Raw genomic sequence first — 16,084 nt, 5'->3', positions numbered from 1 at the left:
ACTCACTTCTTTGGAAATACAAGTTTCTTATAAACTTTGTATAAACCCAAAATCTTTGATCATTATCAAAGCATACATTCCAACTCCGAGATGCTCACTCCAGTCCTCAGAAGGATTGCTGGAGCTTTGCATACTTTTTAGCATCCTTAGGATCGACAAAACTTTTCTGATTGTATTGCATACAACCTTTCCTTACGAAAACTAGTAAGGAAACTTGTCTTGACATCCATCTGCCAGATTTCATAAATGCAGCTAATGCTAACATGATTCCGACGGACTTTAAGCATCGCTACGAGTGAGAAAATCTCATCGTAGTCAACTCCTTGAACTTGTCGGAAAACACTTCGCCACAAGTCGAGCTTCATAGATGGTGACATTACCATCCACGTCCGTCTTCTTCTTAAAAGATCCATCCGTACTCATTTGCCTTACGACCATCGAGCCGTTCTGCCAAAGTCTTCACTTTGTTTTCATACATGGATCCTCTCTCGGATTTTATGGCCTCAAGCCATTTATCGGAATCCGGGCCCACCATCGCTTCTCCATAGCTCGTAGGTTCATTGTTGTCCAGCAACATGACTTTCAAGATAGGATCACCTTACCACTCCGAAGTAGTACGTGTCCTTGTCGTCCTACGAGGTTTGGTAGTGACTTGATCCGAAGTTTCATGATCAATATCATAAGCTTCCACTTCAATTGGTGTAGGTGCCACAGGAACAACTTCCTGTGCCCTGCCACACACTAGTTGAAGAGACGGTTCAATAACCTCATCAAGTCTCCACCATCCTCCCACTCAATTCTTTCGAGAGAAACTTTTCCTCTAGAAAGGACCCGATTCTAGAAACAATCCATATTGCTTTCGGATCTGAATTAGGAGGTATACCCAACTGTTTTGGGTTTCCTATGAAGATGCATTTTATCCGCTTTGGGTTCGAGCTTATCAACCTGAAACTTTTTCATATAAGCGTCGCAGCCCCAAACTTTTAAGAAACGACAACTTAGGTTTCTCTAAACCATAATTCATACGGTGTCATCTCATCGGAATTACGTGGTGCCCTATTTAAAGTGAATGTGGTTGTCTCTAATGCCTAACCCATGAACGATAGTGGTAATTCGATAAGAGACATCATGGTACGCACCATATCCAATAGGGTGCAACTATGATGTTCGGACACACCATCACACTATGGTGTTCCAGGCGGTATTAATTGCGAAACAATTTCCACAATGTCTTAATTGTGTGCCAAAACTCGTAACTCAGATATTCATCTCTATGATCATATCATAGACATTTTATCCTCTTGTCACAATGATCTTCTACTTCACTCTGAAATTACTTGAACCATTCAATAATTCAGACTTGTGTTTCATCAAGTAAATATTCTCAACATCTACTCGAATCATCTGTGAAGTAAGAACATAACGATATTCACTGCATGCCTCAGCACTCATTGGACTGCACACATCAAAATGTGTTACTTCCAACAAGTTGCTATCTTGTTCCATCTTACTGAAACGAGGCTTTTCAGTCATCTTGCCCATGTGGTATGATTTGCATATCTCAAGTGATTCAAAATCAAGTGAGTCCAAACGGTCCATTTGCATGGAGTTTCTTCATGCATATACACCAATAGACATGGTTCGCATGTCTCAAACTTTTCAAAAATGAGTGAGTCCAAAGATCCATCAACATGGAGCTTCTTCATGCGTTTTATACCATTATGACTTACATGGCAGTGCCACAAGTAAGTGGTACTATCATTACTATCTTATATCTTTTGGCATGAAAATGTGTATCCCTACGATCAAGATTCAATAAACCATTCCTTTAGGTGCAAGAGCACTTATTCAGGTTTAATACTAATCTTGATGGTAGAGGGAGCGTGCGATGTTAGATCACATCAAACTTGGAAACACTTCCAACACATATCGTCAGCTCACCTTTAGCCAGTCTCCGTTTTATTCCGTAGCTTTTATTTCGAGTTACTAACACTTAGCAACCGAACCGGTATCTAATACCCTGGTGCTACTAGGAGTACTAGTAAAGTACACATTAACATAATGTATATCCAATATACTTCTATCGACCTTGCCAGCCTTCTCATCTACCAAGTATCTAGGGTAATTCTGCTCCAGTGGTTGTTCCCCTTATTACAGAAGCACTTAGTCTCGGGTTTGGGTTCAACCTTGGGTTTCTTCACTAGAGCAGCAGCTGATTTGCCGTTTCATGAAGTATCCCTTTGTTCCCTTGCCCTTCTTGAAACTAGTGGTTTCACCAACCATCAACAATTGATGCTCCTTCTTGATTTCTACTTTCGCGGTGTCAAACATCGCGAATACCTCAAGGATCATCATATCTATCCCTGATATGTTATAGTTCATCACGAAGCTCTAGCAGCTTGGTGGCAATGACTTTGGAGAAACATCACTATCTCATCTGGAAGATCAACTCCCACTTGATTCAAGTGATTGTTGTACTCAGACAATCTGAGCACAAGCTCAACGATTGAGCTTTTCTCCCTTAGTTTGCAGGCTAAGAAAATCGTCGGAGGTCTTATACCTCTTGACGTGGGCACGAGCCTGAAATCCCAATTTCAGCCCTCGAAACATCTCATATGTTCCGCGACGTTTCGAAAACGTCTTTGGTGCCTCTACTTAAACCATTTAACTGAACTATCACGTAGTTATCAAAACGTGTATGTTCGATGTTCGAAACATCCACAAACGACGTTTGGGGTTCAGCACACTAAGCGGTGCATTAAGGACATAAGCTTTCTACTGTCGCATAATCGCTACTTTCAACTTTCAACTATATTTTCTCTAGGAACATATCTAAAACAGTAGAACTAAAGCGTGAGCTACGACATAATTTGCAAAAGGTCTTTTGACTATGTTCAGGATAATTAAGTTCATCTTATGAACTCCCACTCAGATAGACATCCCTCTGGTCATCTAAGTGATCACATGATCCGAGTCAACTAGGCCGTGTCCGATCATCACGTGAGACGGACTAGTTATCATCGGTGAACATCTTCATGTTGATCGTATCTACTATACGACTCATGCTCGACCTTTCGGTCTCCGTGTTCCGAGGCCATGTCTGCACATGCTAGGCTCGTCAAGTTAACCCTAAGTGTTTTCGCTGTGTAAAACTGTCTTACACCCGTTGTATGTGAACGTAAGAATCCATCACACCCGATCATCACGTGGTGCTTAGAAGCGACGAACTGTAGCAACGGTGCACAGTTAGGGGAGAACACTTCTTGAAATTTTGTAAGGGATCATCTTATTTACTACCGTCGTCCTAAGTAAACAAGATGCATAAACATGATAAACATCACATGCAATCAAATAGAGTAGTGACATGATATGGCCAATATCATATAGCTCCTTTGATCTTCATCTTCGGGGCTCCATGATCATCTTGTCACCGGCATGACACCATGATCTCCATCATCATGATCTCCATCATCGTGTCTTCATGAAGTTGTCACGCCAACGACTACTTCTACTTCTATGACTAACGCGTTTAGCAATAAAGTAAAGTAGTTTACATGGCGTTCTTCAATGACACGCAGGTCATACAAAAAATAAAGACAACTCCTATGGCTCCTGCCGGTTGTCATACTCATCGACATGCAAGTCGTGAATCCTATTACAAGAACATGATCAATCTCATACATCACATATCATTCATCACATCCTTTTGGCCATATCACATCACATAGCATACCCTGCAAAAACAAGTTAGACGTCCTCTAATTGTTGTTGCATGTTTTACGTGGCTGCTATGGGTTTCTAGCAAGAACGTTTCTTACCTACGCAAAACCACAACGTGATATGCCAATTGCTATTTACCCTTCATAAGGACCCTTTTCATCGAATCCGTTCCGACTAAAGTGGGAGAGACTGGCACCCGCTAGCCACCTTATGCACCAAGTGCATGTCAATCGGTGGAACCTGTCTCACGTAAGAGTACGTGTAAGGTCGGTCCGGGCCGCTTCATCCCACAATACCGTCGAAACAAGATTGGACTAGTAACGGTAAGCATATTGAACAACATCAACGCCCACAACTACTTTGTGTTCTACTCGTGCAAAGAATCTACGCAATAGACCTAGCTCATGATGCCACTGTTGGGGAACGTAGCAGAAATTCAAAAATTTTCCTACGTATCACCAAGATCTATCTATGGAGAGACCAGCAACGAGTAGAAAGGAGAGTGCATCTACATACCCTTGTAGATCGCTAAGCGGAAGCGTTCAAGTGAACGGGGTTGATGGAGTCGTACTCGTCGTGATTCAGATCACCGATGATCAAGTGCCGAACGGACGGCACCTCCGCGTTCAACACACGTACAGCCCGGTGACGTCTCCCACGCCTTGATCCAGCAAGGAGAGAGAGGGAGAGGTTGAGGAAGACTCCATCCAACAGCAGCACAACGGCGTGGTGGTGGTGGAGGAGCGTGGCAATCCCGCAGGGCTTCGCCAAGCACCATGGGAGAAGAGGAGGAGGGAGAGGGCAGGGCTGCACCAACGAGAGATCAAATCGCGTGTTATGGGCAGCCCCATGCCTCAATATATATAGGGGGAAGGGGAGGGCTGCGCCCCCTTTAGGGTTTCCCACCCCCAAGGGGTGCGGCCAGCCCTAGATGGGAAAGGGGCGGCGGCCAAGGGAGGATTCCCTCCCCCCCAAGGCACCTAGGAGGTGCCTTCCCCTCCTAGGACTCTTCCTTAGGGTTCCCCTTTGACCCTAGGCGCATGGGCCATGAGGGAAGTGGCGCCCCAGCCCACTTTGGGCTGGATCCCTTCCCACTTCAGCCCATGTGGCCCCCCGGGGCAGGTGGCCCCACCCGGTGGGCCCCCGGGACCCTTCCGGTGGTCCCGGTACAATACCGATGACCCCGAAACTTGTCCCGATGGCCGAAACAGGACTTCCTATATATAAATCTTTACCTCCGGACCATTCCGGAACTCCTCGTGACGTCCGGGATCTCATCCGGGACTCCGAACAACATTCGGTAACCACATACAAGCTTCCTTTATAACCCTAGCGTCATCGAACCTTAAGTGTGTAGACCCTACGGGTTCGGGAGACATGCAGACATGACCGAGACGTTCTCCGGTCAATAACCAACAGCGGGATCTGGATACCCATGTTGGCTCCCACATGTTCCACGATGATCTCATCGGATGAACCACGATGTCAAGGACTCAATCGATCCCGTATACAATTCCCTTTGTCTAGCGGTATTTTACTTGCCCGAGATTCGATCGTCGGTATACCGATACCTTGTTCAATCTCGTTACCGGCAAGTCACTTTACTCGTTCCGTAACACATCATCCCGTGATCAACTCCTTGGTCACATTGCGCATATGATGATGTCCTACCGAGTGGGCCCAGAGATACCTCTCCGTTTACACGGAGTGACAAATCCCAGTCTCGATCCGCATAAAACAATAGATACTTTCGGAGATACCTGTAGTGCACCTTTATAGTCACCCAGTTACGTTGTGACGTTTGATACACCCAAAGCACTCCTACGGTATCCAGGAGTTACACGATCTCATGGTCAAAGGAAGAGATACTTGACATTGGCAAAGCTCTAGCAAATGAACTACACGATCTTTTGTGCTAGTCTTAGGATCGGGTCTTGTCCATCACATCATTCTCCTAATGATGTGATCCCGTTATCAACGACATCCAATGTCCATAGCCAGGAAACCATGACTATCTGTTGATCACAACGAGCTAGTCAACTAGAGGCTCACTAGGGACATATTGTGGTCTATGTATTCGCACGTGTATTACGATTTCCGGATAATACAGTTATAGCATGAATAAAAGACAATTATCATGAACAAGGAAATATAATAATAATACTTTTATTATTGCCTCTAGGGCATATTTCCAACACAAACTTCACATCTACCATTTCTTCAACCTTTCGGGTGAAATTATTGTAGACACGGTATGTGTGAGAGTTTGAGCCATAACCAAGTAGGAAACCTTCATGAGACTTAGGAGAAAATTTAGAACGACGACGCTTACCAAGAATGTAGCACTTTGAGCCGAATACTCGAAAGTATCCAACTTGTGGTTTGTTATCGGTGAGGAGCTCGTATGTCGTCTTGCCGAGTAGCTTGTGAAGATACAAGCGATTTGTTGCATGACAAGCTGTCTCAACTGCTTCCGCCCAAAAGTGCTTTGGCGTCTTGTACTCATCAAGCATCGTTCTCGCCATTTCGATGAGTGTCCGGTTCTTTGTCTCAACAACTCCATTCTGTTGAGGTGTGTACGTAGCCGAAAACTCATGTGAAATCCCTTCTTCGTCAAGAAAGGTGTCCACATTTGCGTTCTTGAACTCCGTTCCATTGTTGCTGCGAACCTTCTTGATTTTCACTTCAAATTGATTTTGGGCCTTCCTAGCGAAGTTTTTGAAGATCTTTTGGACCTGCGATTTATCATCGAGAAAGAACACCCACGTAAATCTTGAAAAATCATCAACTATAACTAGGCCAAAAGAATTTCCACCGAGACTTTTGTAAGCGTTAGGACCAAAAAGATCCATGTGAAGTAGCTCGAGTGGCCTCCTTGTGGTCATGATGTTCTTCACGGGATGCCTTCCTCCAACCTGTTTACCTGCTTGACAAGCGCTGCAAAGTCTATCCTTATCAAATATGACATCATTAACGCCAAGGATATGATTTCCTTTAATAAGCTTGTCAAGGTTTCGCATACCAACATGACCTAATCATCTATGACATAACCAACCTTTAGAGGATTTAGCAATTAAGCAAGTTCTAGGTTGAGCCTTTTTAGTGAAATCAACAATGTAAAGATCACCTCCGCGTATACCGATAAAGACTATTTTATAATTATCTCTACGAAACACTTGGCAATCTACTTCAGTAAATAGGACATTGAAACCGAAATCAGCAAGTCTAGATACTGAAAGTAAATTGTAGCCAAGAGATTCAACGAGCATGACATTTTGTATGGAGCTATCATGTGAGATGGCCACCTTACCTAGGCCAACCACCTTACCCTTTGAGTTATCACCAAAGGTGACATACTTTCGAGGGTTGTCGTTTTCAGCAAGCTCACGGAACATATCTTTATCTCCGGTCATATCTTTATCCAAAAGCTCCGTCACTACTTCCAGGAGTGTTCGATCACGGTGGCTTCCGAAGTACCACTAAATGACATTATAAACAACGGCGATGCCACGGGCCAGAATGCCAAATGGGCCATCGAGCTCCTTCCATTTGATATTACATACAAACCACGCCGAGCTATTAAATCCCAAGTACTGGCTGACTTCATCGCCGAATGGACAGTGGCCGAACTCCCTAAAGAGTACGGCACATATTCCAATTGGGTTATGTATTTATATGGCTCCAAAATGCTGGCAGGGCTAGGGGTGGCCATCGTTTTAACGTCACCTACTGGAGACGTCATTCAGTACGTACTCCAAATACTATACACAGACTCCAACAACGCAGCCGAGTACGAGGCCTTATTGCATGGTCTCCGGATGGCTGTCTCCATGGCATACAATGCCTAGAAGTGTGCGGGGACTCAAACCTTGCAATATCTCAAATAAATGGAGACTTCGACGCCAAAGATCCAAAGATGGCAGCTTATTGTAATGTCGTCATGAAAATGTCAGCCCGGTTCGAGGGGCTCGAGTTCCATCATGTGGCTCGAGAAAGTAATCAAGCGGCGGACGTTCTTGCTCGTATCGGCGCTAAGCGCGACCCCGTCCCACATAATATCTTTCTAGAAAGGCTTTTTAAGCCATCCATGGTGTGGCAGGGGAAAACGACAACACTAGCCCGGATCCGAATATAACCCCAGATTCCTAAAACACTGACATCATCGGAGGCTCAGCCACCGAAATAACACCGTCGACGCATCTAATCATGGTAGTCATTGCCCCATGGACCGAACCCTTCATGGCCTACCTTAACAGGAAGGAGCTTCCCAAGGATCAGAATGAGGCCCGCTGCATTGTCCGGCGTTCGAAGGCCTACAAGGTTCATGATGGAGAGCTCTATAACAAAAGCGCTACCGGAGTTCTTCAACGATGTATCTCCGAGGAAGAGGGGCGACAGCTCTTGGCTGAAATTCACGCCGGACTCGGCGGTCACCATGCCGCAGCTCGGGCCCTTGTTAGCAAGGCCTTCCGTACAGGGTTTTATTGGCCGACAGCCCGAGCAGATGCACAGGACCTTGTCCAACGTTGCGTCGGATGCCAACTCTTTGCCAACCAAAGCCATATGCCCCCCACTGCCTTACAAACAATCCCCATCACTTGGCCTTTTGCGATCTGGGGACTCGATATGGTCGGACCCCTTAAAGGAGGAAGCCATAAGAGAAAGTATCTGCTGGTCATGGTGGATTAATTCACTAAGTGGATAGAGGCCAAACCAGTCGAAGCGGGGCCGGTAATAGATTTCATATCCGGCGTGGTACACCGTTATGGTGTCCCACATAGCATAATCATCGATAATGGCTCTAATTTCATAGCCGATGAAGTGAAAACATGGTGTGCTAATCTAGGCATTAAGCTCAATTACGCCTCTGTGTATCACCCCCAGACAAAAGTTCAAGTCGAACGGGCTAATGGTCTTATTATGAGCGGCATCAAACCTAGACGAGTGCGGTCTTCGAAAGAATTAGAAAAGCATTGGGTGGAGGAACTTGACTCCGTACTCTGGGGGCTGTGGACCACGCCCAACCGCACTACTAGATATACACCTTTCTTCATGGTGTACGGTGCAGAAGCAGTGTTACCCTGGGATATTATTCATGAATCACCTCGAGTGCGCATGTACAAAGGGAGAGAAGCCGAGCTTGATCGGCAGGACAGCTTAGATGCCCTGGAGGAGGAGCGCGACGTTGCAAAAGCCCGTTCCGCATTTTGTCAACAGCAGGCTCGCAGGTATCAAAGCAGAGAAGTGCGAGCCAAGACTTATAACGTTGGTGAACTCGTTCTACGCCTGTCGGAGAAGAAAAAGGACAAACTCAAGCCCAAGTGGGAGGGTCCCTTCATCATTGACGAAGTTCTCACCGGAGGAGCGTACCGCCTGCGTGATGCGTCAGACAATTACCTGGAGCCGAACCCCTGGAACGCGGCCAGACTCCGACGATTTTATGCCTAGCGCTGAACTCTGTGTTGATCTCCTTCCTCCTGTTATTAACATTATTTTTCTCTCTCTCTTTTCATTTTTTTTATCTTTTTTCATTTTGCTCTTTAGCCCTACGGCTTTAGTACGGCTAGACCGTCCTCCCCTAATGCGTACCACAACACATATGTACACTCATTATACCTGGGGGCTTCTCGTAAAGAAGCTTGCTATTATTCTTCGAGCATCAATCTCACCACATATGCGTTTTTCCATATTTACCTTTTCTTCACCATTATATGCATTGATATGACTTAAGTTTTGGCCAAGCTAGGTTGCTTGGCTGCTGTGCTTATGCCTTACGTTCCCGTTAGTTCGACTAGGGCATAAAGGGAGCACCTCTGCGATTGTTACTACCAGGTCATCCGGATGTGTACCTCAGACTGGGTGAAGCCGAAAGCTAGCATTCTTAAGGGAATATTCGGTCGGCGAATTAAAGACATTTCCGCATTCACTCCATTGTGAAACCCCAGAAGTTACTTACTCTCTGATTTTTTCAATCACAGTTCGGACAAGCACATTAAATGCATGCACACCCAGGGAAAGGAACCCTTAACGGAACTATTCTCTCTGGAAGATGTTTCTTACATAATGTAATATAACATAACTAGCCGGATACACATTGTCTGTTCAAGGAACTATGACCCCTACGCCTGGTTCCCATGACTACCCCGGTATATTCTACCGTTAGGGTATTCGAAAACATTCCGCACCTTCGGGTCCAGAGGTCGAACCGAAAAGGTCGGCCATGGCAATTGTTTTTATTATCCAGCTAGAAGGAAAATACATAGTCACTTAGGACTTAAAAACTTCCTCCTCTATACCGTCCAACAGGCGGTCTAATTTACAATCCTGTTGAGAGTATCTAGCAACCACCTCCACTTGGCCATATACTAAACTAACGGGAATTTCTTCCCCATTTGACCCTAGCGGTCCAACCCGGGCCATGTGATTCGGATCCAGCTTGGTATATCATGTTTTTACCATGGCCCAGGCCTCTCGCGCACCCTCTCGGCAGGCCGATATCTTCCATAGTCAGATACGCCGCCGTGCTCCTTTGAATAGCTCTACAAGCTTCTCCATACTCCCTGGAGGGGAGTCGGATGGCCATGGCTACACTCCGCATTGCCTGCCGAGCTTGCTCGTGCAACTGCGACAACCCTTGCAAAAGATCACTCGATGATCCGGACACCTCCTCTTCGGGACGGCCCGTCAATACACCTGCAATCACAGCTATATCAGCTACTTTTACTTCCAAACTGTTATAAGGTAAATACGGCCACATACTGAATATGCTGCCTCGCAGTTCTTTGTTCTTCTTCACGGAGTCGGTTAGCTGGGCCCACACATCCTTCAGCTCTTCGCCAAGCTGGGTGGTTGCATCTTGGGGTTTGTTTTTCTCCTGTCTGACACGGGTCAAAACCCGCTCGCCTGCGGCCTGCAGTCTTTTCGACTCTTTTTCCTCCAATTGATCCGATGACCCTGTTATGAGATAAAGCCAAAGTGTTAACATGGTCGCTATGCAATAATTGTTTCTCAATGGAGGGAAATATCACCGGAAGACGTCGCTTTGGATTTTTCCAGTTCGGCGGTCGCTGCGTTTAACTGCGTCCGACACTTTTCTAGCTCTTGGGCTAGCACGTTGTTCTTCTGCGACAGAACCTGGTCATGCAACGATCCTCAAATCAGTTGTCCCAACTACTTTAAGTCTCGGGGGCTACTGGCATATGGTTATCATAGTCAGACAAAGTAAACTTACCTGCACATCTTTTAAATGCTACTTTGTGGCTCTGTTAAGCCCATCTCGAGCAGCTCGGATATATGCATCAGCCGAGCTGAAGGCGTTAAATGCTTCTTCTGAAAAGCCAGGGTCTTGTAAAACGGCCCTGTGGCGCCGATGATTCATGGCGTTCTCCACTTCCGAGTTGGTGATGGATACATCATCCGAATCCTCGGCTGGAGGACAGTCCAGCGTCACCCCCGCATCAGCCCCAGTCTTCACGACAGGATCTGGATCCTGGCTGCGTGAAGTATGACCGGCAGGACCCCCGAATATAGTCCGGCACACCTTTTTCCTTATACGGGGTAAACGGAAAGGTCACAGTTGGATGTGACTGTCAAGGTGCATATTTGCAAATTCATACCTCTTTGATGAAGGCTCGGTCGTATCTTCGTTTGCCTAGTATGGGGGACGCTCTCTTCGGAGATGCCCCCGGGGCAGTATGGTGCACCGAACACCTCCCCTTTTGAGCACAGGACAGTGTGGTGGGTAAGGAGGAATGAGAAAACTCTCTTGACAAGGTATCTCCGAATTAATTACATGTGAAGCAGGAAGGAGGCTGGGGTAATCGGCGATGATGGGTATATCCGTTCCGTCATAGCTCATTTGATAGAATACTCCATCCTCGAGCTCCACAAATATGTCCAGATCTTCCTCATATCCGGGGTCAAGATCCCGGTTGCGATTCTCTGGATGAGGGGCAGGGTCATGGATCCCCTCGACAGCCTTTCACCATTCGTGTTATAAGCGGATAAGATACTGCCTGCCAAGAATGATTCAGGGACAAGAGTAAAATAGTGGAGCTGAAGCTTACCCAGCTGGGAGGATTATACATGGAAAATCCGTCTCGATATTGGAGACGGGTGAACTCCTCCGTCTCCCCTTTATACAACTCGGCCAGTATTTTGGCCAGGGCGGCGGGAGTCTTCGGGCCCTTCCGACCATAGCGTGAGGCGTCGTCTTCCCCGTTATAATGCCACATGTGCAGCCCTCTGTATTGGAGTGGCTGGATCCCCCACGTTATAGAGATCGCCATTACCTCGACTATTGACAATCCGGACTGGGCAAGCATCTTAATCTTGCCCAAAAGCAGGCTGACCTCTCCACTATCCTCTTCCTCGAGGCTCCGAGGACGCCAGCTATGGCGTTTCTTCAGCGGAGCATTTGAAAACTCAGGAGGCCCTTGCGTACGGGGTCGGGTAGAGCGACGTCGTTGATGTAGAACCATTCGGAAGGCCACTCTTCAGAAGCTTTCTGCGGCGTGCCGGACAGGTATCCGGTCCCGGCGATGCGCCACACTTCAGCTCCCCCCACTTCAAAAATCGACCTGCCTTGATTGCGAGGGACGAAGCAGAACAGTCTTCTCCATAAATCGAAATGGGCCTCGCAACACAGGAATAGCTCGCATAGAGCGACGTAACCCGCAATATGAAGGATAGAGGCGGGAGTGAGACTATGCAGTTGGAGGCCGTAATACTCCAGCAGATGATGTCTACTACACAACCTTCTTATTGTAGACGTTGTTGGGCCTCCAAGTGCAGAGGTTTGTAGGATAGTAGCAAATTTCCCTCAAGTGGATGACCTAAGGTTTATCAATCCGTAGGAGGCGTAGGATGAAGATGGTCTCTCTCAAGCAACCCCGCAACCAAATAACAAAGAGTCTCTTGTGTGCCCAACACACCCAATACAATGGTAAATTGTATAGGTGCACTAGTTCGGCGAAGAGATGGTGATACAAGTGGTATATGGATGGTAGATATAGGTTTTTGTAATATGAAAATATAAAAACAGCAAGGTAACTAATGATAAAAGTGAGCACAAACGGTATTGCAATGCGTTGAAACAAGGCCTAGGGTTCATACTTTCACTAGTGCAAGTTCTCTCAACAATAATAACATAATTGGATCACATAAGTATCCCTCAACATGCAACAAAGAGTCACTCCAAAGTCACTAATAGCGGAGAACAAACAAAGAGATTATGGTAGGGTACGAAACCACCTCAAAGTTATTCTTTCCAACCAATCCGTTGGGCTATTCCTATAAGTGTCACAAACAGCCCTAGAGTTCATACTAGAATAACACCTTAAGACACAAATCAACCAAAACCCTAATGTCACCTAGATACTCCAATGTCACCTCAAGTATCCGTGGGTATGATTATACGATATGCATCACACAATCTCATATAAATCTATTCAACCAACACAAAGAACTTCAAAGAGTGCCCCAAAGATTCTACAGGAGAGTCAAGACGAAAACGTGTGCCAACCCCTATGCATAGATTCCCAAGGTCACAGAACCCGCAAGTTGATCACCAAAACATGCATCAAGTGGATCAATAGAATACCCCATTGTCACCACGGATATCCCACGCAAGACATACATCAAGTGTTCTCAAATCCTTAAAGACTCAATCAGATAAGATAACTTCAAAGGGAAAATTCAATCCATTACAAGAGAGTAGAGGGGGAGAAACATCATAAGATCCAACTACAATAGCAAAGCTTGCGATACATCAAGATTGTACCACCTCAAGAACACGAGAGAGAGAGAGAGATCAAACACATAGCTACTGGTACATACCCTCAGCCCCGAGGGAGAACTACTCCCTCCTCGTCATGGAGAGCACCGGGATGATGAAGATGGCCACCAGAGAGGGATTCCCCCTCCGGCAGGGTGCCGGAACGGGTCTAGATTGGTTTTCGGTGGCTACGGAGGTTTCTAGCGGCGGAACTCCCAATCTATTGTCGTCTCAAAGTGTTTAGGGTATATGGGTATATATGGGAGGAAGAAGTACGTCGGTGGATCTTCGGGCTGTCCATGAGGCAGGGGGCGCGCCCCCACCCTCGTGGGCAGCCCGGGACTCTCTTGGTCCATCTCCTGTACTCGGAGGGCTTCTTCTGGTCCAAAAATAAGTTCCGTGAAGTTTCAGGTCAATTGGACTCCGTTTGATTTTCCTTGTCCGCGATACTCTAAAACAAGGAAAAACAGAAACTGGCACTTGGCTCTGGGTTAATAGGTTACTCCCAAAAAATAATATAAAAGTGTATAATAAAGCCCATAAACATCCAAAACAAATAATATAATAGCATGGAACAATCAAAAATTATAGATACATTGGAGACGTATCAGCATCCCCAAGCATAATTCCTGCTCGTCCTCGAGTAGGTAAATGATAAAAACAGAATTTTTGATGTGGAACGCTACCTAACATATTTATCCATGTAATTCTCTTTATTGTGGCAAGAATATTCTGATCCATAAGATTCAAGACAAAAGTTTAATATTGACATAAAAATAATAATATTTCAAGCATACTAACTAAGCAATTATGTCTTCTCAAAATAACATGGCCAAAGAAAGCTATCCCTACAAAATCATATAGTCTGGCTATGCTCCATCTTCACCACACGATGTATTTAAATCATGCACAACCCCGATGACAAGCCAAGCAATTGTTTCATACTTTTGATGTTCTCAAACTTTTTCAATCTTCATGCAATACATGAGCGTGAGCCATGGACATAGCACTATAGGTGGAATAGAATGGTGGTTGTGGAGAAGACAAAAAGGAGAAGATAGTCTCACATCGACTAGGCGTATCGACGGGCTATGGAGATGCCCATCAATAGATATCAATGCGAGTGAGTAGGGATTGCCATGCAACGGATGCACTAGAGCTATAAATGTATGAAAGCTCAACAAAAGAAACTAAGTGGGTGTGCATCCAACTTGCTTGCTCACGAAGACCTAGGGCACTTAAGGAGGCCCATTGTTGGAATATACAAGCCAAGTTCTATAATGAAAATTTCCCACTAGTATATGAAGGTGACAAAACAAGAGACTCTCTATCATGAAGATCATGGTGCTACTTTGAAGAACAAGTGCGGAAAAAGGATAGTAGCATTGTCCCTTTTTTTTATTTTTTATTTTTATTTGGCCTTCCCTTTTTTTGCCTTTCTATTTTTTTGGCCTTTTTTGGGACAATGCTCTATTAGTGATGATCATGACACTTCTATTTATTTACAACTCAATGATTACAACTCGATACTAGAACAAAGTATGACTCTACATGAATGCCTCCGGCGGTGTACCGGGATGTGCAATGACTCATAAGTGACATGTATGAAAGAATTATGAACGGTGGCTTTGCCACAAATACAAGGTCAACTACATGATCATGCAAAACAATATGACAATGATGGAGCGTGTCATAGTAAACGGAACGGTGGAAAGTTGCATGGCAATATATCTCGGAATGGCTATGGAAATGCCATAATAGGTAGGTATGGTGGCTGTTTTGAGGAAGGTATATGGTGGGTTTATGATACCGGTGAAAGGTGCGCGGTATTAGAGAGGCTAGCAATGGTGGAAGGGTGAGAGTGCGTATAATCCGTGGACTCAACATTAGTCATAAAGAACTCACATACTTATTGCAAAAATCTATTAGTTATCGAAACAAAGTACTACGCGCATGCTCCTAGGGGGATAGATTGGTAGGAAAAGACCATCACTCGTCCCCGACCGCCACTCATAAGGAGGACAATCAATAAATACATCATGCTCCGACTTCTTAGCATAACAGTTCACCATACGTGCATGCTATGGGAATCACAAACTTCAACACAAGCATTTCTCAAATTCACAACTACTCAACTAGCACGACTCTAATATCACCATCTCCGTATCTCAAAATAATTATCAAGTATCAAACTTCTCTTAGTATTCAATGCACTCTATATGAAAGTTTTTATTATATCCCTCTTGGATGCCCATCATATTAGGACTAGTTTCATAACCAAAGCAAACTACCATGCTGTTCTATAGACTGTCAAAATAATATAAGTGAAGCACGAGAGTTCATCTATTTCTTCAAAATAAAACCACCACCGTGCTCTAAAAAGATATAAGTGAAGCACTAGAGCAAATGATAAACTACTCCGAAAGATATAAGTGAAGACCAATGAGTAGTCGAATAATTATGCAACTATGTAAAGACTCTCTAACATTAAAGAATTTAAGATCTCGGTGTTTTATTCAAACAGCAAGCAAAACTAAATAAAATGACGCTCCAAGCAAAACACATATCATGTGGTGAATAAAAATATAG

This window comes from Triticum aestivum, chromosome 5A (genome assembly GCF_018294505.1).
Source record: "Triticum aestivum cultivar Chinese Spring chromosome 5A, IWGSC CS RefSeq v2.1, whole genome shotgun sequence".
NCBI lineage: Eukaryota > Viridiplantae > Streptophyta > Magnoliopsida > Poales > Poaceae > Triticum > Triticum aestivum.
The sequence above is the reverse complement of the archived record's forward strand: the minus strand, read 5'-3'. Positions refer to the sequence as shown.